General features: G+C 40.1%; 1 long non-coding RNA gene across 1 annotated transcript in view; it reads right to left on the reverse strand.

Annotated features, from left to right (window-relative positions):
- Nucleotides 1-15,862: 15,862 nt before the first annotated feature.
- LOC121371610 overlaps nucleotides 15,863-25,257 on the reverse strand; it is a 98,652-nt gene continuing 89,257 nt past the window's right edge. Inside the window, exon 2 of the long non-coding RNA XR_005957811.1 lies at nucleotides 15,863-16,058. This is a non-coding gene — a long non-coding RNA (uncharacterized LOC121371610). The remainder of the gene's footprint in view (nucleotides 16,059-25,257) is intronic.

Consider the following 25,257-nt stretch of genomic DNA (forward strand, 5'->3'; position numbering starts at 1 on the left):
AAAAGTTTAACCACTAATGTGTAGCTTTATGATTTTCATTAACATTCCTTTAACACACACACACACACACACTAACACGTGCCCCCCCCCCCCCCTTTTTAAAGCCGGATTGACGCCTATGTGCTATGGACGAATGAATATTAAACGAAACCCCAGCACGAAAAATACATCGGCTATTGGTGTGCGATGGACAGGCGCGGATGCAGGATTTCTGAAAGGGGTGTGTGAGGGGGGGGGGGGGGGGGTTCCAAATGTGATGACTGATCTCCATTTACACAGCGCGCCTCCTACAGCTTAAAGGTTATGGCCGGTTTTCAAAATGGGGAGGGAGGTCCAGACTCCTGGATCCGGTACTGATGAAAATTACTACGTAATTTATTTCTGAGCCGATTGTTTTTTTAGTTGGCACAAAAATGTTTGTTTGTTTGTTTGTTTTTATTATTATTTCCAAAACACTTAGTTTTCTTCAAACAAAACTAAAATTATTTACAAAAACCCCCACATTTTTGTTATAGGATGGGACGGAATATAGGCCTAAGTTTTTTTGTTTGTTTTTTTAAATTCCTTAAAATTGCAGATATTGGATCCAGATTGACTCGAAGAAACTTGTGTTAAAATTTAACATTCGGTGCGTGTCACATTACCTCACGCATGGCTAATCCAAAAGACCCCCCCCCCCCCCCCCCCCAAAAAAAAAAAAGCAACAAAAAAAGGCCTTAGCCTAAATAGTAGACAATCCATTCAGAACAACTGTAGGCCTACATAATTTTGACTGTTCTTGTCAAACTGAAATTTTCCTTTTAAAAATATTAAGCAAAGTGTTTGTCCACTTTACATTTTTCATAAAAAATTTTTTTGCCTGTAGCCTAATGACATTAAAAAGTTATAGGGCGAACAGGATATTCCCCAGCACATGCATTGTCAGAAACTTAGAAAGCTAAGACATATTCCGATTTCCACGATCTGGGGTTACACTTTTATTTACGCTACTTCAATAGATTCATTTTACGTTCGGATTGTTTATTTTTCACGTGAACTGACTAGTTGGGATATATTTAATTTCACGTACCGTCTTAACTGCAAAATGTAAAACTATTCTTTCCGTAGGCCAAAGTATAAATGCGACAAAAGTAGGTTTTTTTGTCATTACCGGGACGCAATTTGGGATGTCGATGGTAGGCTTACATACCTCAGAACTATGGACACGTTCTTGAAAAATAAAAAACGCAACCTTGCGGAAAGCAAAACGACGAACGAAAATATTGTTTAGAAAGGGGGACCTGATGTTTTTAAATCACCCGCCCCCCCCCCCCCCCCCCCCGAGACGTGCAAAACTACGAGAATATGATCAGTCGTAAACTTGAATGCCATAGATCTAAAGTCCCGCTCATTATACTGAACTCCATTAAAAACGCATCAGTCACATTTGTAATTGTAAAAAGGATATGAGAAGAAATAACACATTTGACTAATTTTGCATAAATGAACGTAGGCCTATTAAGTGGTATATGGAAATTGTAGCCTATACAAGGGGAAGGGTGGGGATTAAGGTTCGTGTCTGTGTTGCAGTTAACGGGTTAGTAAGCTGTTAGGATTTAGCATGCAAGCCTGCAGCAAGCAGCTGAGAGTTATGGACCCCTGCTCTCACACCCACTAGTTATGTTCAGTGACGTAGCGTGGGCGGGGCTCATGGGTTGTCATGCCACGACCAGAAGCGGTCAGGCCCTTTCTAAGGGCCCTATGGGCAACCTAGGGAGACACCACAGCATCGTAGAGGTCTAATTAACGAGCTACTCTCGATTCACTAATGTTAAAACCTATAATAGCTCTACCATTTACTTTTGACCGACCGTTCAAAATTGCGCCAAATTTCCTCAGTCAAAATTGTGCACCCTTTCTCTTTGGCATATTAACCGCTCCATTCAAAATTCCGGCTCTTGTGCCCACAATAGGCGTGCGCTACAACAGCTTGTTCTGAATGTGCACGTAAAACCCTTTGACCTGATCTGACCTGACCTGTGGGTGGGGACACTGGGACGGTTGCCTTGGGCGCAAAATTTTTGACTGGTGGAAGGGACTCGGGGAGTGCTAACGGTCCATTGGTTAGGGGGCGCAATACTTGCCTTGCCCCGGACGCTGGCAACCCACGCTACGCCACTGGTTATGTTAGAATACAAATGTGACCAATAAACGTAACTGAGTATGAACTTTGAAGGCCTTGTAAATATGAAATCGGTAGGTTTTCTTTTTCTTCTTCTACAGAGGTTAAAGCTAGCCATCTATTCATACATGATCCGTGTCCGTCTTCGCGTCTGTGTCCGTGAAAAATCGCTACGTAGAGAAAACGTTGCGAAGCATCCATTGATCCGCTCCGAGTCAGTGTCCGCGTCCGCGAGGAATCGCTCTGTGCTATTTTGAAGCTTGACATGACCTCGATGACATCAATGACAGTGGGACATTTTTTTCTCCATATTTTACCCAATCCAGGGGGGAAAAAGGGGTGTTTTCACGTATTTCAATACGTATTTATGGATGTTCAATACACGCATACGTGGACGCGGACGCGGATCACGTATGGATGAATGGTTAGCTTAAAGCGTCACCATGGTACGATACTACTTTTACTCTAATACCGCACTGATGAGCTTTCTATATTTATGATGTATTTAAACATGAAACCATAAATATATTCTGATTCTAATTCTGACAGTAAACCCCAATTATTTTTGATTACTTGTAATGACGAATTGTCGAAGTTTGACATATTATCTGGGTATTCCTAGTCAATACAACCTCATTAATGGCTATGCTGGTGTCGCGAATTCCTTTGTTCATTTGCTGCTACCGCAGGTGCATGGTTATGGCTCCCATTTAAATTACGTCACGTAATGAATGAGCCTGTAGTGACAGCAATAAAGTATCGTATCAGTCTTGCTGTATTTACGAATCACCATCGACAATGTTTACGTAATTCGTCGTCACATTTTAACAGGTCAATTTACTTCGTTAATGAATCATTATAGTTATGACATCTGTTCCACAATTAGTATGAAAAAACTAAAACAAACCCGGCCTTGGTGGCGCAGTGGTTAAGCCATCGGACTACAGGTTGCTAGGTACAGGGTCCGTAGCCCGGTACCGGCTCCAACCCAGAGCGAGTTCTTAAGGGCTCGACACCCTCTTCTCTCTCACTAACAACTAACCCACTGTCCTAGACAAACAGCGCAGATAGCTATGGTGTGTACCCAGGACAGCGTGCTTGAACTTTATTGGATATAAGCACGAAAATAAGTTGAAATGTAATGAAAAACAAAAACTAAATTACATAAAGTTTCACAATAACATGTTATCTCGTTATTATTATTCTTATATCCATACCCCACCCCCATTTCCCTGCTGATGTTCCCCATTGTAGTACAGCGGCAAAGTCAACACATCAGGGCCGTGTCCTGATCAAAGTCCGGGGGGGGGGGGGGGTATGCTATTTTCTGGAGTAAAAAGAAAAAAAGGTGAGATTCTCATGTTTGTAAAATGTCAAGATTAATTCTATTACTATAAGAATTTGTGATGATATTTTAAACTTTAAAAAAAAAAAAAAAAAAAAAAGAAATCATAAAAAAAAAAATCGGTTAATTACGTTTAATGCACCACAAGACCTGGTGGGTAGGTAACTAGTTTTACGTGCTCATATACCACTTGAGTTTCGAACACGCAGTTGCACCACAGTGTTTCGTTCAAAGTGGAACACTGTGTCAAAGAGAAAACATGTCCAAAGAACACGACACACAAGACAAGCCGTCGGAGCTTTGATCACAGACGTGAATGCCAACAAGTCTGGGTGATTAGGAGATCCAGTCTGAGAACAGTGACGTCTGGCGGTGTCCACATCAAAGTCACTGGCATGGTATTTTATCCCAGTTATTTTTCCTGCTTCTGATACGGATTACGGGGGCGGTGCGTAGCCCATTGGTAAAGCGCTCGCTTTATACACGGTCGGTCTAGGATCGACCCTCGTTATTCTAGCCTGTGCACCACGACTGGTATACCAAAAGCCGTGGTATGTGCTATCCTGTCTGTGGAATGGTACTATTTCTCATTCCAGCCAGTGCACCACGACTGGTATGCAAAAGGCCGTGGTATGTGCTATCCTGTCTGGTACGATGCATATAAAAGATCCCTTGATACTAATGGAAAAATGTAACGGTTTTTCTTTTAAAGACTATATGTCATAATTATGAAATGTTTGACATCCAAAAGCCGATAATCAATGTGCTCTAATGGTGTCGTTAAACAAAATAAACTAACTTATTGTGACACGGATTAAACACGTGCACAAACTGTTGATTAATAGCTGATTCATGATTTCAAAAAAGTAGGATCCAACCTAAAAAAAAACCCAACAAAAATAATACACACGCACACACACTGTTTACTTCAGCGAGGTGGGGGTGGGTAGTTCATCGAAACCCCCCAGCTTATTATTATTATTATTGTTGTTGTTATTATTAATATTATTATTATTATTATTATTATTATTATTATTATTAATTTAGTTTTATTTTATTATTATTATTTTTTTAAATTATATATTTGTTTTTAATTAAGGGCCAATGTTAATAGAGTGAGTTTCGCTGACAAAGGACCGACTATTCCACAAGAGTATATAAATATTTGTTAAGCTAAGATGCCATTGGGGCTGTTACCGTTGATAAAGTCGTGGAGACTCGTTAATCTACATGTATATTTGATAATAATACACGAGTAGTTTCACGAAGAGAGCCGGTGTCGCCGACAGTTATCCATTAACGGACGCGATCGGACCCCGCACCGACTATTACACTCATTCGCTAAGTAATGAAGAGTTCAAACGAAGCAGCAGTTGTAATTAAAAGTACGCTCAGTATAGCAGAAATAATATATTCATGACGATGTGTACGTGTTGTGCTAGATGTGCAGTTTATGGTACCTCTGAGACATTTTCTAAATTGTGTTTATCATGTTCGTAATATTGATCAAGTAATTAATTTATTTAACATAAATATAAATTGTCTTTTCTGAAACACCCCCCCCCCCCCACCACACACACACACACACATATATGTATGAGGGAAAGAAAGAAATGTTTTATTTAACGACGCACTCAAAACATTTTATTTACGGTTATATGGCGTCAGACATATGGTTAAGGACCACACAGATTTTGAGAGGAATCCCGCTGTCGCCACTACATGGACTACTCTTTCCGATTAGCAGCACGGGATCTTTTATTTGCGCCTCCCACAGGCAGGATAGCACAAACCATGGCCTTTGTTGAACCAGTTATGGATCACTGGTCGGTGCAAGTGGTTTACACCTACCCATTGAGCCTTGCTGGGCACAACTCAGGGTTTGGAGTCGGTATTTGGATTAAAAATCCCATGCCTCAACTGGGATCCGAACCCAGTACCTACCAGCCTGTAGACCGATGGCCTAACCACTACGTCACCGAGGCCGGTCCGGTCGATGTATGAGGGAGACAAAGAGGCAGAGAAGAAAGTAAGAGAGTATAAAGCGGAGGAGCGATGGATAAGGAGGTAATAAGAACAAGTAAAATGAGCAGGAAGGCGACGTCGGAGGTTGTGGCCACGACAGGAGTGCTTGAACAGTTCTCTGATGGAAGCATGCCAAACATTACCCACACCCCACACACGCAGGAAGAGAAGAAAAAAGAAGTTTGTTTTGTTTAACGACACCACTAGAGCACATTGATTTATTAATCATCGTTCCGTAATTGCGACATAGTCTTAGAGAGGAAACCCGCTACATTTTTCCATTAGTAGCAAGGGATCTTTTATATTCACCATCCCACAGACAGAATAGCTCATACCACGGCCTTTGATATACCAGTCGTGATGTAGGCCCTACTGGCTGGAACGACAAATATCCCAATGGGCCCACCGACTTGGATTGATCCCATTTTACCGACCGCGCACCAAGCGGGCGCTTTAACACTGGGCTACGTCCCGCCCCGGAGACGAGAAGAATAAAAGGAGTAAAAAGGAGAAGGGATGTGGATAAGGAGAATAAAAATCAGACTCAGGAACGATATCTAGAATAGGACAAACCCGTACATTTCCACCTCCAGGGGGGTAGGCCCCCACCCCCTTCTTCATAAGGGGGCTGGACGTAGCCCAGTGGTAAAGCGCCCGCTCGATGCGCGGTCGGTCTGGGGTCGATCCCCGTCGGTGGGCCTATTGGGCTATTTCTCGTTCCGGCCAGTGCACCACGACTGGTCTATCAAAGGCCGTGTAATGTATTACCCTCTCTGTGGGATGGTGCATATAAAAGATCCCTTGCTGCTAATCGAAAAGAGTAGCCCATGAAATGGCGACAGCGGGTTTCCTCTCTCAATATATGTGTGGTCCTTAACAATATGTCTGACGCCATATAACCGTAAATAAAATGTGTTGAGTGTAAAATATTTCCTTTCTTTTCCTTTCCTAAGGACCTGGAAATAGGATCAAGATAAATGTGAAGGATCCTATCAGTATGAAGACAAGCAGGAAAAGAAAGAAAGGAATATTTTATTTAACTATGCACTCAACGCATTTTAATTATGGCTATATGGCATCGGGCAGATAATAAAAAAGGAAATCCGCCGTAGCCACGCAATGGACTACTCTTTCCAGTAAGCAACAAGGGATCCTTTATATACAGACAAAATAGTGCATACCATGACATTTTGAATACACCAGTTGTGGAGCACTGGCTAGTAGGAGAAATATCCCGATGGGCTCACTGACGGAGATCGATCCTAGTCCGACTGCGCATCAAACGAGCCTTGCACCACTAGGCTACGTCCCGCCCCAGAAGGAAAAGGAGCTGAATGAATTGAGAGAAGGAACAAAATAATGCTGCCATAAGACTCGTATATAATATAAATATAATATATATATATATATATATATATATATATATATATATATATATACGACATGTATAATTATGATGTCGACGAATATACAATGTGCGCTAGAATAGGCAAGACAAAATCTTTACAATATTAATTACAGTTGATAACAATAAAATAAATTTATTGATTTTGTTTGAGTGTACAGCTTTAAACATGAAAAGGACCCTCATAATGTATGGGAAAGTAAATAATGTATGAAAAGTAACCGCAGCATCATTTTAAATGTCTGTATTCATTTTATTGCCAGCCAATGCCATTATGAGAATATGTATGGAGTTTATTAGCATTAGTAAATCATTACCGTATACATGTGGGTTTAATGTTTTTAAGATCATTTTAATAGGCTATATTGAGTTTAGTGTAATTTTAGCCACTATAATGTTGTGATTATCTTTTGTGTGAATATGTATGGATCTTATTTACTAGTATTACCAGAAACCTGAACATGTGTTGCAGATACATCAACCATGCCGGACTAAAGTAGAAAAAGGATAATCAGTTCAAAGACGGTAATAATCGACGAACACAGCTGTGTGTGTGTGTGTGTGTGTGTGTGTGTGTGTGTGTGTGTCGGGCCGTAGATGGGGGGGGGGGGGGGTGAGTAGGGGCGGGGTCCAAGAGAGGAGTCCCCCACCCCCCCAACAAATGACTGGTTATTGATATTGACGTTTTAAGTATGTAACCTCCCTGAAATTGCTGCAAAATGGTATTTCAGATCCTCTAGATTTCAAACTTTTCGGAGGGGGGCGGGAAGCATGCCCCCAAACCCCATATTGTCTTGCGCCTTCCATGCTCGTTCGTTTAAAAAATCCATCTGCCCCCCCCTCCCCCCGAATTTAAAAAAAAACAAATCCTAGTTACGGCCCTGGTGTGTGTGCGTGTTAAAAGAAAAACCCACCCGAGAAACTTTTCTGGCCCGTATTAACATAAGCGTACGAGACGGGGGCAGCAGGAGGGGGCAACATACCCCACGCACCCACCCTTGTGTTGGAGCAACTGATCAAATTCGGGCAAAAACGATAGAGATATTCGGGCAAAATTAGCTGGCCGGAAATCTTTTCACCATGTATTTCCAGCCAGTGCACCACGACTGGTATATCAAAGGCCGTGATATGTGCTATCCTGTCTATGGAGTGGTGTATATAAAAGATCCCTTGCTGTTAATCGAAAAGAGTAGCCTATGAAGTGGCGACAGCGGGTTTCCTACCTCAATATCTGTATGGTCCTTAACCATATCTCCGACGCCATATAACCGTAAATAAAAATGTGTTGAGTGCGTCGTTAAATAAAACATTTCCTTCCTTCCATGTAATTCCAACATTCTACCTACAATATTAGTTGTAATCCATATAAAAATGTCTTTTGATTCGTTTACAACCGTATTAAGTTGTTTAGGAGTAATGCTAATATGAATAAACGTTGCTATCCACATTCGGGCATTTTTGTTTAATTCGGGCATTTTTGTTTAATTCGGGCAAAAATCAGCCTGGCTGCCTCCCCCACCCATACAAAAATAGGAGCCTGTACGTCAATGCGTAGGAACCATATCTGAAGGTGGAGGGTGTGGTGAAAAATTAAATAATGTATAAAAAGGAAGAAGGAAGGAAACGTTTTATTTAACGACGCACTCAACACATTGTATTTACGGTTATATGGCGTCGGACATATGGTTAAAGACCACACAGATATTGAGAGAGAAAACGCGTTGTCGCCACTTCATGGGCTACTCTTTTCGATTAGCAGCAAGGGATCTTTTATATGCACAATCCCACAGACAGGATAGTACATTCCACGGCCTTTGTTACACCAGTTGTGGAGCACTGGCTGGAACGAGAAATAGCCCAATGGGTTCACCGACGGGGATCGATCCTGGACCGACCGCGCATCAATCGAACGCTTTACCACTGGGCTACGTCCCGCCCACTAAAAAGGAAAAGTGAATGAATAAATCAATGAATGTTATCGGCTATTAAAAGGAATAAGGAAAAGTGAATGAATAAATCGATGAATGTTATCGGCTATTAAAAGAAATAAGGAAAAGTGAATGAATAAATCAATGAATGTTATCGGCTATTAAAAGGAATAAGGAAAAGTGAATGAAAATCAATGAATGTTATCGGCTATTAAAAGGAATAAGGAAAAGTGAATGAATAAATCGATGAATGTTATCGGCTATTAAAAGAAATAAGGAAAAGTGAATGAATAAATCAATGAATGTTATCGGCTATTAAAAGAAATAAGGAAAAGTGAATGAATAAATCAATGAATGTTATCGGCTATTAAAAGGAATAAGGAAAAGTGAATGAATAAATCAATGAATGTTATCGGCTATTAAAAGGAATAAGGAAAAGTGAATGAATAAATCGATGAATGTTATCGGCTATTAAAAGAAATAAGGAAAAGTGAATGAATAAATCAATGAATGTTATCGGCTATTAAAAGAAATAAGGAAAAGTGAATGCCATTTGTAAAACAACATCATTTCAAATGTCAGTATTGATTTTAATGCTAGCCGTCAACCTGTTTAAAACTGGCATCTGTGGCACAATGGTTAAGCCACCAGACTTAAGGTTGGTAGGTACTGCGTTCGCAACCCGGTACCGGCTCTCACCCAGAGCACGCGGAGTAATTAACCACTAATATAACAACCACTAACCTATGGTCCTAGAAAATAATATAGTGAAGCGTATATGATGCGAAGAATATGACATACCGTTACTTAAATCTCAACTAAATACATGTAGTTAAATACAGACATGTAGACTTATGTCTTGAATATTAAATACTAAAGTAATAACTTAAAAAATTAACATCAGATGATATAAATAGATGCTTCCTCCCTCTCTTTCTTTCTCTCTGTCTCTGTGTCTTTGTTTCTGTCTCTCTCTCTATCTCTCTCTGTCCGTCTCTGCCATTGTCTCTCTCTCTGTCGCTCTCTCTCTGTCTGTCTGTCTCTCTCTCTCTCTCTCTCTCTCTCTCTCTCTCTCTCTCTCTCTCTCTCTCTCTCTCTCTCTCTCTCTCTCTCTCTCTCTCTCTCTCTCCTGAATATACGTTTTTGAAAGTAGCCGTATTTGTTTGCTGGCGTGTCGTTAAAGGGATATTCCTGTGTTTGCTGCAATTTTTAAGATGTTATCAACTAGCAGAGATGGTTTAACGACTGTAATTACATATCAAATATAGTTTTCTGCATAAAATATTAGTGATCGTATATTAAACGTGTTTCTGATCGTTCTAATATTTGTACTAGGTTAAATTTCATTTTATCACTGATATTCTAAACAAGAAAATACATTTTAATATGTAAGTTTAATCGTAGAAATATTTCATTAGTTGGAAACATCTTACAATGCAGCAAACTCAGGAATGTCCCTTTAAGCATTCCTTCCTTCCTTCATTCATTCATTCATTCATTCATTCATTCATTCACTCACTCTATCCTCGTCTCTCTGTATGATGAGGATAACTATTTCAGAGGTTGTTGCATACACGTTTATGTTATTAGGTAGGTGGTCATTTCTGTGACAGCCCTTAATTGAATGTAGTCAATAAATCTGATGAATTTTTCAGGCGTATAACTAACATTGGTATAGAATTTGGAAACTCTTCTTTCATTTCCAGACAATTAATGAGACCTAAACTAGTTATCGATTGGTGTGGTCTGATGCATAATGGGCAAGAATATTGGCTTTACACATTTATTACGCATTGCAAGACAGTTATGTAGAAGAAAGTGCGACAATTCGACAAGAAGTCAGGGTTGGAGTGTCCTACATCTTCGCAAACCACCGATCCATCAGCTGACCGACCAGTGCACCACGACTGGTATATGAAAGGCCGTGGTATGTGCTGTCCTATCTGTGGGAAAGTATATAAAAATCCCTTGCTGCATTAGAACAAATGTAAAAGATTTTCTCTGATGACTACGTGTCAGAATTACCAAATGTTTGGCACCCAATAGCCGATGATTAATTAATCAATGTGCTCCAGTGGTGTCGTTAAACAAAACAAACATCAACAATCAGTTATCCCCTGCACATTTGAAAATACTCCCAGCCACCAGGCTAGAGCTTTTAAAAACTAACTTAGCGCTACGATATCGTAAAACCGTCGTAAGGTATGTTGTCACTATGACGCATGCATTAAGCCAGAAATCCATGTATACGTAGTGCGTAATGCGTGGTGCGTAAATTCCCGAACTCCTCGGTGATCGTTCCAATACGCATCACGCATTACGCATCACGTACACATGGATGCCTATGACTGTTTTTCGATATCGTAGCGCTAAGATATTTTCGAAAATCTGGGTCCAGGACCGTAACTTGCGGGTGATGGGTGGGTAGAGGATACGAACAAGTGCTATTTTAGTTTCATTGTAGGGCCTACCTTGTGTTGTCTGGATGAAAAACAAATCTGTCTTATGCAGAGCCGGTTTAAAGATCCGCGGGGCCTGTAGCACAATTAACAGCGGGTCCCTCTTTCCAGGATATATATTTTGCAACCCCCTCGGGGAGAGGGGAAAAATTAACTGGGGAAAATAAATGTATACATCACCCCTGAAGCGCGAGGACCGTAACACGTGCTATATGTGCTACTAGGTTAAACCGGCTCTGGCCAGATGGGACTTGGGATATGTTTTTTTTTCTTCAGGCCAATGGTTAAGCCATCGGACATAAGGATGGTAGGTACTGGGTTCGCAGTCCGATACCGGCTCCCACCAAGAGCGAGTTTTAACGACTCGATGGATAGGTGTAACACCATTATTCTCTCTTCTCTCAATAACCACTAACAACTAACCCACTGTCCTGGACAGACAGCCCAGATACCCGAGGTGTGTGCCCAAGATATCGTGCTTGAACCTTAATTGGATATAAGGACCAAGATAAGTTTAAATGAAAATGAAATGATGCAGTACACTACTGTTAAATTAATTTATTACAACAGACATAATTAAATGAATATTTAGCATAGAAATTGGGAATGTTCAGTAACGCTTCCTACGGAATTACATATCAGCCTGCACTATTTCTTTTGGGAAGGGGCCTATGTTGGAACCCACAGAACGCCTGGATAAATCCCAGAATATTGTGCTCCGATTCTTTATTCTTTCCTACTACTCCCGCAGTTAGTTCAGGCTTGATACAAACCTGGCCTGTGTTCCTGTTTGTGCCGATTCTGTAAAATCTGGTTTCCAGAATGACACTGCGACAGATTTGTTAACCTGTGACCCGTTCCACGAAGCGATCTTAGAGTTAAAATCACCACAACTGTATGAGGTAAGCCAAGTTATGCACGTACTTAGCAATTTTGGGGCTACTGATATGGTTAATCGTGAATCTGCCGCAGACTGTCTCAGGGATCGATCCATATAGGGGGAAGGAAAAAGGGCCAACTTGTCAAAAGAAAATCCCAAATGCCGAAACAAGTTAAAAGAGGATAAAAAAGGGGCACTTGAATATTTTTATGGAGATGGGTCCACGCCCCCCTTCCCCCGACCTGGATGTGTCTCTGAAGTTTCTTTCGTTTGCGTCGAGGCGCGTTACATATTTTATGGAAACTAAGCTTAATCTTTTAGCGTCAAGCTAAATACAAACTGCTTTCAGTTGGGCCAGTCTAGCTAAACACAGCGAAGAAAGAAACTGCATACATGAGCAGTGGTATATGAAATTAGCGCTATATATTGCAATTCGTAATCGGGGTAATATATGCCGTGACTATACTACCCTATATCCCAAGGGAACTTTGCCTTGTCTAGAACAGAATGACGCCAAAGCAAAAAGCTGGTAAGACTCACAATAAGTGTTGCAGCTTTTCCCACTTAATATCTTGTGTTCATATTTTGTCAATTTTATAAATATTCATCTAGTGGGAGGGTGGGGGCATTTTTGTTATCCTCCCACGATCACCAGATGCTGTTGATGACTGTTTGTAATGCGTCATGGTACCTATGCGTACATGTTTCATGATATATATAATGTATTTGGTGTGCATATGGCACGAAAGTACAAATCCTCCACACCAACAATATTGCTCATCCTGCACTCCCACACCCCAAATCTGTACATGCGTTCATCTCATCTATTCACAATTACATTTAGAATTGGTGCAGCAGTAACAATGGATGAAATCATGCATTTGAATGTAGGTTCTTGCAAGTTATTAACAAATATATATACGGAAGGGTGAGGGACATTTGTAGATCCTCCCTGGCCAACAGGGGTCGCTGCTGACTTGAGTCCATATCAGAAAGTGCTTATAATGGATCAAAGTATGTGTGTGCCAAGTTTCATGCTTTTAACCAAAAGTGCACAATTGTTTTGTTAGCCACTCCACTAAAAGGGGGTGGGTGACATTTGTAGATCCTCCCTGGACACCAGGGGGCTCTGCTGACTTGGGTCCATATCTGAAAATGTTTGTAATGATTCAATGTGTATATATGCTAAGGTCCATACTTTTAGCCAAAAGTGTACAATTTTGTTTTTAGCTGCTCCACTAAATGGGGTAGGGAACATTTGTAGATCCTCCCTGAGGGCGCTCCTAAATTGGGTCCATATCTCAGAATGTTTGACATGGGTCAAGGTATATATATATATGCCAAGTTTTATGGTTTTAACCAAGGGTGAACAATATTTGAGTTAGCTATCCCATTAGAAGAGGGTGGGGACATTTGTAGATCCTCCCTGACCACGAGGGGCGCTCCTGACTTGGGACCATATATGAAAATGTTTATAATGAGTCAAGGTATGTGCAAAGTTTCATGTTTTTAACCAAAAGTGCACAATTCAGTCAAATATTGGGTGTTAACTGCCCCACTAGGAATGGAAGGCGGGTCAATACAACAGAGCCCCGTGTTTTTGTTTTAACTATAAAGAATTCCATACGGCTAATATAGCATTCTATGTAATATAAATGTGGTTTAACGTTCAGTGCCTTGTTTAGAATGTTGATGTCTGCATACTTCAGCAGTTTGTGATTATTCTGTGTCTTGATATATTATACTAAGATCAGCATGCACATGTCTGGAAAAACGAATACCTTCAAAACAAAGCAAAACAAAACGAATAATTATAAACAACAACAAAAAGGAAAAGCCTAAACACACTTATACCCACAAAATGCATCCGCACATATACACACGGACACACACACACACACACGGACACACATGGTCACACACACATACATACAAACACATACACACATACACACAGACATACACACACACGCACATACACGCGCACACACACACACACACACACACACACACACACACACACACACGCATACACACACACACACACACACACACAATGCCTCCACAAATATTACGCATTGTACAGAGATACGGTGTTGATCACGGGTGAAGGATTTGACAAAAACGTTATAAGGCCAGTGATCCAGAATACGCTTCGTCAGTCCAAACTGGTCGCATGATCAATTTTGAGGTGTCAGTGTAGTGGTTTCCAAAATCAGACTACGTGCCTTAAATGAATGTCTCCTTAATATCAGCTTTATTATAAGGCATCCCAGTTTAAGTGTGTGTTTTTCGTGGCACCGACCTTCCATTGGGAAGATCGGAGGGACAGAAATTATCCCTGTATCTTTGAAAATAATTAAATGGCGCCTCAACAGAAAGCAGTTGTTTTTTACCTTTTGCTCCAAAGGAATCAAAACTCGGCTGTCTTCAACGGGCAGTGTTTATTTGCTTACATTACTTTTTACTTACCGGGTGTAGGGCGATGGGAATATATTATGCATACCAGTACTTATTTATATACTGTATGTGTGTGTTTGTGTATATGTCTGTAATGTGTTTAATATTAGGTGTGTAATTGTCTGTGTGTGTGTGTGTGTGTGTGTGTGTGTGTGTTTGTGTGTGTGTCTGTCTGTGTGCGCGCGCGTGTGTGTGCGCGCGTGTGTTACGTATGTGGCAGAAGTTTCTTCTTTTTGCCCGGCCAGAGTGAAATAGAAAACACAGCATTAACTGTGGTCGCCCTAATAACGGTCACAGTCGCGCACACTACTATAATGTATATCAATGTATGTTGCGTACCTCAAGATAGGACTACTCTTGTATAAATATTAAATATTAATACGTGCATTAATGTTCCCAAAATGGCAGCAGATTCACTATGGTAATTACTGACGGTGATAATGGACACTTTAGACAAACTAACCTTTCCTTGATATTTCCATTTGGACGTCTACCAATGGTGCGTTAAAGCAAGAGTTTAATGTTGCAGCGTATAATAAAGACAGCCGCTATATCATTAACATATGGTTTTGTGACAGATCCTCTCGCTCAAACGTAGCTTCATTATCACTAACTTTATTCCGAAGTCTTTTCTTTTTTTGAACATTATCTTCTTTTTATTATTTTTTTCCGTGACTATACCCTGACATTATTGTCGCTGTCATCGTTTATTGCGCAGTTGCGCTCATGAGCATAACTGACGCCCATGACAACAAACCAATCATCATTCGATACGATCATCGCAAAAATGTTATCTGGTCCCTGATTGGCTACGTCCGTAACTATGAAACCTAGCTGTTACTATTGGAATTGATTATCTTTTGTTTGGCCGTGTTTGCATTAGCAAACATTACTAAGTATGGGTACACGTCTATTATATGTACATAAATGGTGCGTTGCAGGCTACAGAATATGATACCAGGCAATAAAGAACAACAATACACAACAAGATTGATTTGCGTTAGATAGAGCTTCTTTTTAAAAAACTATTCAATAGGGTTTAAATCGATCATGCCATGGTGTTAGTGTTGTGTGTAGTATCCAAAACACAACGGTAAATCAATACGTAAGTCTTTAACTGCTGGTTTAGACAAGACTCGAACATGTTGGATCACACTCTTGTTTGCTCAAACTATTTAAACTATCAACGAAAACGAATGAACACATGTTTATATTTTATTATCTCCACTTAAACACATTAGTTCTTACAACAGAACACACACGACAAAGGGGAAAAAATCAATATAATATAAAAGTCAATTATATATTTAAACAATTCTGCCGAAACATGTTTTGAGTTCTTCTTACTGGTGATCGTTGCAGATACTTAATTCTAGATCATGTACGGTAGGCTACCTAGAATACAAAGCAAACAAAACGTAAATTATTATTAATAAAAAAAATAAAAAATAAAAATATTTATTAAAGGTGTCACACATATTTAACACTGGGTAAGCCATATGTTTATATTCATTTTTGGAATTACAGGTAGGCTTATATTGTTCAATTCTTAAACCGAGAAACGTCAGGTTTAAGCTTGTACAAAAGTCCTTTTCTAAAAGTATATCGCATTAAATAATAGTATTTACTAATAAAAGAAGGAAGGAAGGAAATGGTTTATTTAACGACGCACTTAACACATTTTATTGACGGTTATATGACGTCGGACATATGGTTAAGGACCACACAGATAGTGAGGGAGGAAACCCGCTGTCGCCACTTCATGGCTACTCTTTTCGATTAGCAGCAAGGGATCTTTTATATGCACTATCCAATAGACAGGATAGCAGATACCATGGCCTTTGACTCGGTGGCGTCGTGGTTAGGCCATGGGTCTACAGGCTGGTAGGTACTGGGTTCGGATCCCAGTCGAGGCATGAGGACTTTAATCCAGATACCGACTCCAAACCCTAAGTGAGTGCCCCGCAAGGCTCAATGGGTAGGTGTAAACCACTTGCACCGACCAGTGATCCATAACTGGTTCAACAAAGGCCATGGTTTGTGCTATCCTGCCTGTGGGAATTGGAGAGAGTAGCCCATGTAGTGGCGACAGCGGGTTTCCTCTCAAAATCTGTGTGGTCCTAACCATATGTCTGACGCCATATAACCGTAAATAAAATGTGTTGAGTGCGTCGTTAAATAAAACATTTCTTTCTTTCCATGGCCTTTGATGTACCAGTCGTGGTGCACTGGCTGAAGCGAGAAATTGCCCAATGTGCCCACTGATGGGGATCGATCCTAGACCGACTGCGCATCAAGTGAGCGCCTTACCACTGGGCTACGTCCCGCCCCCTATTTACTAATAAATACTAACTCGTGCAAGCGCTATACTAGACGCTCAGCTTTCAGTGTTTAGTGATACGTGTAAAGAAAATAACATATTCTATACCACTATTAATAATCTGAAATCTTGATTGACACATCACATGTTTTGTAACTGTTTGATATCTGTACTAGCTCACATCCCCATATGTTTACGATTGTTTGATATTTGTCATAACTTACACATTCTATATATTTGTGGCTGTTTGATATACATGTATGTCATAAATGACACATTCCATTTGTAGTAGCTCTCACACTCTACACGTTTGTAGTTATTTAAGTATTTATTGTAGCTCATACATCAGGCGGCTGTGTGTGCGTGTGTGCGTGCGTGCGTGTGTGTGTGTTTTTTATATTTCAACCCACTCAAGCGAATCTTCTTCTTTTTAAATATATTTTCCGAGGGAACATGACTCGACCACCTATTAACTTCGCTCGCCACAATGTGTTTGTGATTGTAATAGTTCACAAATCCCATATATTTGTCTGGTTTTTAAAAATGTTTATATCAGATTACATGTTCCACTTTTTTTAAATAGTAGTTTTGATATTTGTCAGAACTCACACATCCCATATGTTGTGATTGTGAAACTGTCGAACCCAGAAGAAGAAAAAGAAGAAGAAGAAGAATTTGATAAACTTAAAAAACGTATGCGTAATTATATTAATATTTCACGTTTAACATTGTTTTTAAAATTAGATGGTTTAAAGACAGGGACTTCTTTTAAATATTATGATTTAAACTGCATCCTTAATTTTCACACGTGACTAACGAGTAATCCATTAATCCATACAGAAAGAAAGCATTAGTGTAATGTTTGCATGTATTAAAGAATATGTACCGTTAACCTATATGTATTACTATAGCGGCTGTTTACACCAGGTTATGTGCCTTTAATGTTGCTACGTTGGTTGTCAGGTCGGTCGTCAAAACAGAAGTCAGTTTATAGAGACAGATATACAATGTTCTTTACGGTCATGCTCTGTGAACAGGTAATTAATTTTATCAAAAGACTGATCAATGAACATGTCATTATTTGATGGCAATGCAATTGATTTAAGCACAGTATTTGATTTAATCAAACTATTCTATAAATATGGAATAGATGTAGATACGCATCAACGACGTGTCAGGAAATCGATGTTTAAATGCATGCTAGTATCCTTGACTGTTCTTAAAGCTGCAATCTCGAACTATACAATTTATAAATTGAACCTGATCATTTTTGACGTTCATGCAAGTATGAACCACAGAACAGATTTAAACAATGTATGATCGTCAAAAATTATCATGTAAAATGTTTATACTTCCATAAAGAATAATAACTTCATTAATATAAGATACTATGAAATCACAATTAGATTCTTTCTTCAGGAAACTAATACACGGAATAAGGGGAATCCCATTCCGTGGTTCGGCTTTTTCCGACAGTTGCTGAATGAGGGGTTTCTCACATTCTTTCATACATTAATATTAACTAACGAAAACAGTCATTTTATTAATTTGAAATAAAGGAACAATTGAAACGATCTGTTTTGTTTTCTAAGCATTGCCCAAAGTAGTGCACAACTGAGATTCATGCAGCTATGTACGTCGGGTTTTTAAATCACATAATATTATTTGGACCAATCGAAACATTTATAACAACAGAACATTTATCGATTGGAATTATAAAAAAACATAAACATTTAATAACCATTTATAATAGATCATTCACATTATTTTGCCTTCGCCATTATTCGCCATTAACGTTTGAAAAGCTGAATGTAACATGAATGCGAGAAAAGCATCTTTAATTGAATCGATTTTTCACCTCCACAACTTTAGAATGGACGCGATTGCCACAAACTAACTGGAACCATCACTATTCCACACAACATATTAGTATAATGTAATATTTTCAGTAGAGAGGATGGGATTTGGCTCAGTTGGTAGAGCTCTCGCTTGAGGTACAATAGGTTGCAGGGCAGTGAGGACATCCCCTCCCCTCCAACCAGAATGAGTAGCCTATGTGGCGGTTTCCTCTCTCTCTCTCTCTCTCTCTCTCTCTCTCTCTCTCTCTCTCTCTCTCTCTCTCTCTCTCTCTCTCTCTCCCTCCCTCCCTCCTCTCTCTCTCTCTCTCTCTCTCTCTCTCTCTCTCTCTCTCTCTCTCTCTCTCTCTCTCTCTCTCTCTGTCTCATAACTATTGGTTAGGCACCAAATGAATGGTAGTTTATGAAAACATAAAAAAACAAGCATTCTGAGAGTACTGCTAAAGCAATACATGTTCCCTACAAGGAACCCACACATTTTCGGGTTTTTTAAGTTCAAGAGCCATAACTCTGCGAAAAATGGGTAAATCGCCATGAAAATGAAACCTATACACAAAATTTCTGCTGAGTATTTTGAGGCATTGCGGATAAAAAAAAGTCCAGAAATAAAATTTTCGTTTCTCCTAAATTAAAGGGCTATAACTATGTCAAAAATGGGTAAATCAAACTTGATGTAGAACAGTAATTATAAAGCAATATACAGAATTTCAAGTAAGGAAAACTGTATGTGAAACAGACAGACAGACAGACAGACAGACAACCAACCAGATAGACAGAAGAACGGTGACAAAACTGTAGTCCCCTCCGGTTGGACCGGTAGGGCACTAATATTGTACAGAAGAAGCGCTCATAAGCACTTCTCATAAACACCGTCCTTGAACCTGAAAGATAATATTTTCAAATCAGAAAATATCACTGGAGCTGGATCCGTGCATCCTGATGTCGCTTGCAAAGTGGACGGTCTAAAAGAAACTCACTTACATAAATAACCCGACGAATTTCCATTTGAGATCAACAGAAAGAGTGTGGGAGCCACCAAATTGCTTCTATACCCTAGACAGATTTATTTTCCATTCTTAATGGAAAAGCCTATCTTTTATCCCAGACGGCAGAAAATTGTTTAACGATTTCGAGTAACCAAGGCAATCTCGATGATTTATTGAATAATCCTTGGTTAATAATAAATTCTCGACTATCACATAAACAACTATAACGCTCCATCCAGAATTTAGTGGCAGTGGGGAAAGTATCTAGCTTAGTCGGTAGAGCGCTGGCCTGATATGCGTGAGTCGAAGGATCGAATCCCCTCGGTGAAACAATTCTCTGTGTTTTCCCCATCCAAACCAGTTCCCCACGATTGGTATTCAAAGGCCGTGGTATGTGCTGTCCTGTCGAAATACTGCAATTAAAAGATCCTTTGCTGCTAACAGAAAATTGTAACAGGTTTTCTCTGAAGACTCCAGTCAGTTTTGTTCAGGTTTATTTAACGCTATTTGTTTAAAATCTTCGCACAATGGACGTTTGCTAGCGAGCTTTAGTTAAAGAGAAACGTACACAAAGTGTTTATTTCATGTCACGTCGTCCGTGCGAGTTTGCCTTTAAGTATCATTATAACAAGGGCTCCACGACGATGGTATGTGGACTTAAATTCACAGCCTTAGTACAAGAAAACATCAAATTTTGAATATGCTTCTTTAAAAGATTATAGCAAAAACAGAATGTTTCTTTCTCAATTACCATTTTCCTCGTCAGATTCCCCCTCCCTGTTTCTTCTTTCCCTCTTTTCATTTATCAAAATCTACCACCTAACATCCCAGATGCCCCAGTACTGTGCACAACAAGGATGTTTTGGTGATCATTTCCGAGACAGCTGTGATATATTGGTGCAGACGAACGACCAAAAAATTCGCGCCAAGACAACAGCGATCAGACGAGGACGGCCAGACAAGAACGCAGCCGATCAATGTGGCCGGCGATAGCGTCAGTTAATGGAGATGAAGGTTCCTGTCCATCGACCGGGGTATTAACCCAGCTAATCGATAGCTGACTCTTGTCATTAATTGCGAGAAACAAAGACGGCCGCAGTCCGAATGACAATCGCAGGGATTTATCAGTATCAGTCCGCAAAGTATGCGGTTTCCATCTAATCTGCTTTACACGCGGCCTAACGAATTCGACAGGGTATGCATTACTGGAGGCTAGTATTATCCTAAAATGTTTTCCGTGTCTCTTCTCCCCAATTGCTCGTTGAGACGGGCAGATTGTATAGTAATGAAAGGTCACAACGGAAAGGTAGAACGTTTGATGGAAATGATATAGAAGTTGAGATTTATTTTGATATGGCCATTGTACATAGATTTATGTTCAGTCTGAAGAAAGAAAAGAGAATATTTATTTAACGACATCTTAGCACAGCATTCAGATATGTAACATTTGGTCAAGGACAAGACGAAATACACTGCTAAATAGCAACAAGGGATCTCTTATAAAAGTTACAGTTTGTTTAGTTTAACGACTCTACTAGAACACATTGATGAATGGAGGTTAAACATTTGGTAATTCTGACACGTAGCCTTCGAAGAAAACCCGTTATTTCAAAAGCAGGAAGATATCTTTAATATGTATTTCCCACAGACAGGACAGCACTTATCACGGGTTTTAATATTCTAGTCATGGCTCACTGATTAGGACGCAACAATCCAACTAGAGAATGGGTCCAGCGAGATGATTGCATCCATCTCCGGCTGTCTTTCGATGAAGGTGGACGTGTCTACCTGCGCTCTTGAGCTACCCCCCCACCTGGGGGGACTGATTGCCAGCTTCGGCTCTATGTTGGAGTTTCGCGTCACGTACACCGGGTCACGGGCGACCGTGACTTTGGTGTACGGGGACCCGCCTCCACAGAAGAGGAAAGGGGGGACCGGAAGAGGAAGAAGAAGGAAGAAACCAGTGCTAGGGACGACCCAGGGGGGGACAAAGCTGGCGTTTTCGATCGAGTTTCAAAATCTCTATGTTTATTTTTTTATAAATAGTCCAACGCAATTTACTTTGGCGCCCGTTCAATTGCTCAAATCACCTTAAAACCTTTTTGGCCGAGCAGTCAAACTTATTTTTGGGTTTAAATTCTTAGTCCGGACATGATGTTAGGTGCAGTTAGTCTCAGTATACTTTAGCTTTTTCTAGTTAGACCCGAAGGAATCGAAATTCAGCCAGTCAGAACACGACCCATTTTCGGTGTCTACTAGTCGGTCCGCGCAGTCGCTGGACACAACTAAATTCTTATTCCAAAATCTGCCCACCTCAAACTTATCCCCCACCCTTTTCTGTCCTGGACTTAGTCACTGGCAAAGGCCAGAGATTATGCCCAGGACAGACATGCTTGAAACCTTCGTGAGCATGTAAATAAATATTGGAATGGAATGCATCCATCACTCTAAGCACCCAAAGCGAGCGCTCTACCGACTGAGCTAGATCCATCCCCGAGTTTTTTATAATACCGGCACATTTCCCCACATACAGAAAACCACCACGATGTACTGGATGGGAAGAGGAAAGGAAAGGAAATTGTTTATTTAACGACGCACTCAACACATTTTGTTTACGGTTATATGGCGTCGGACATATTGTTGAGAACCACACTGATATTGAGGGAGGAAATCCGCTGTCGCCGCTTCATGGGCTACTCTTTTTGATTAGCAGCAAGGGATCTTTTATATGCACCATCACATAGACAGGATAGCACATACCACGGTCTTTGATGTACATGTTGTGGTGCACTGGCTGGAGCGAGAAATAACCCAATGGGCCCACTAACGAGGATCGATCCCAAACCGACCGCGCATCAAGCGAGCGCTTTACCACTGGGCTACATCTCGCCCCCTGGATGGTAGGGGAATGTCAGCTATGGATCCACTGAGGCAGAACCAAATCATCCGATACATAGTACATCATGGGAACCCTCTGATACTGGGGGCAGGATTTAGCTCAGTCGACCGGCCGAGGTGGTGTGGTGGTTAAGCCATCGGACATACGGCTGGTAGGTACTGGGTTCGCAGCCCGGTACCGGCTTACACCCTGAGCGAGTTTTAACGACTCAGTTGGTAGGTCTAAGACCACTACACCATCATTTCTCTCACTAACAACTAACAACTAACCGACTGTCCTGGACAGCCAGCCCAGATAGCTGAGGTGTTTGCCCAGAACAGCGTGATTGAACCTTAATTGGATATAAACACGAAAATAAATTGAAATGAAACAAATTAAAAGCTCAGTCGGTTGAGTGCTCGCTAGAGGTGCTTGCGTCGCAGAATCGAACTACCTCGGTTTGGGTTTTCTCTCGTTCCAACCAGTGTACCACAACTGGTCAAAGGCCGTTGTATGTGCTTTCCTGTCTGTGGGAAAGTGCATATAAAAGATCCGTTGGTGCATTAAGAAACATGTAGCGAGTTTTCTCTGATTACTGTGTCAGAATTGCCAAATGTTTGACATCCAATAGCCGATGATTAATTAATCAATGTGCTCTAGTGGTGTCGTTAAAAAACCAAACATTAATTTTAACTCTGATACTGAACATGTATTTCGCATGGTTCAGCTTAAGAACAAATAATGACTGGTTCAGTTCATCTATGCTTAACTTTGTCAACTTAACGAGAAAGCAAAATGTTTCACTAGTAAATGTCTAAGACGTTATGGATGTCTTCAACATGTTTGAATATCCATCCTCCAAATAAACACAGCCACTAAAATTGTAAATAAAATTCATGTCCCTGAATTGTAAGATCTAAAGCAAAATAAGTAAATGAAGGAAGAAAGGAAATGTTTTATTTAACGACGCACTCAACATATTTTATTTACGGTTATATAGCGTCAGCCATATGGTTAAGGACCACACAGATATTGAAGGAGGAAACCCGCTGTCGCCACTTCATGGGCTACTCTTTTCGAGTAGCAGCAAGGGATCTTTTATATGCACCATCCCATAGACAGGATAGCACATACCACGGCCTTTGATGTACCAGTCGTGGTGCACTGGCTGGAGCGAGAAATAGCCCAGTGGGCCCACTGATGGGGATCGATCCCAAACCGACCGCGCATCAAGCGAGCGCTTTACCACTGGGCTATAGTAAATGAATGCAATTCCCAGGAGACAGTTTTCACTTCAGTAAACAATAAAATCACTGTGTTTTTTAGTGAATAAAGTCAAGTCGATGCCTGGTTAGCAAAGATCCAAGAGTTATATATTTTATGGCTTGCTTTAATAATACTGCGGATGGGTTACAAGTGATAAAATGATAATAAAACTTATTTTACGCATGATTGCTGTCAACCAAGCACTATATTATTATTCTAGTTTAATATATTTTTTTTATTTGTAACATTTTCAGCAAACCTTTATTTGTTATTACAAAAGTAGGGTTGAGCCTGATTCTTAATTAGATATAGGCATGTTAATATGACATCCTACCCTATCCTAAACACTGTTGTTCAAATTGTAGCACTATAATATGTACTTATAATTTTGGAAACTGACTTCCCTTGAACTGAAATAACATGAAAACTTGTAATTTCAATGCATTTTATTTATTTATTTATTTATTCATTTATTCATTTATTGATGTTGTTGTTGTTGTTGCTCTTATCATTGAAAGTTGAAGCACGTATTGTCGAGACACACTACATGTAATGATTAGTTGTCAGTGTTTAGCATTTCAGCGTAGTGGTCTTACACGAGTCCCCATTTGAGTCGTTCAAAGCGGATACCGAGGTGTGGACTGAACCATGAGACCTAGTTTCAACTCTTAAAAATGGACTCTAAGATTGATTAATCTATAAACGTGTAATACATCTGGATAAAGTTACAATGTATTAAAACAAGAGTCTGTTGCGTTGAAACGGGGGAAAAGCATACTAGAGTTCATCTCCATAACCGTTACTTCTCAGAGGTATGTGCGTTTTTAGAATTATGAAAAATGAATTTCATGCTATTACAAACACCAGGATGACCAGAAACACTTTGAATGTACGGAAATGGATAATCTAAACAATAACATGCAAGTGATGTCTAACAGTAAGAAATACACCATGTAGTTTTTAAAAACTAGGATCTGTCACTTTAATGCCGGTGGCTTAACCACCACACCACTAGTTCCTCTCCCTCCATCTCATCGTGATCCTCTGTGGACCAGCTGCAACCAATAACGACATATCATTGATATATATTTATTGCTATTACTCAGACTGACATTAATGTCATTTTCTAGATATTTACACCACACATCACAGTTTTATTCCTTATTTTGACAGACAATCAGGACAGAAATCAACTTCTCGGGATTAATAACAATCTCTGTCGCTGGTAACAGCTACGCGACTATCGGAGCGAGCAGTCGTAATAAAGCTTCATATTAAGACCATGTCA

The sequence above is a fragment of the Gigantopelta aegis genome, chromosome 4 (assembly GCF_016097555.1).
Source record: "Gigantopelta aegis isolate Gae_Host chromosome 4, Gae_host_genome, whole genome shotgun sequence".
Classification (NCBI taxonomy): domain Eukaryota; kingdom Metazoa; phylum Mollusca; class Gastropoda; order Neomphalida; family Peltospiridae; genus Gigantopelta; species Gigantopelta aegis.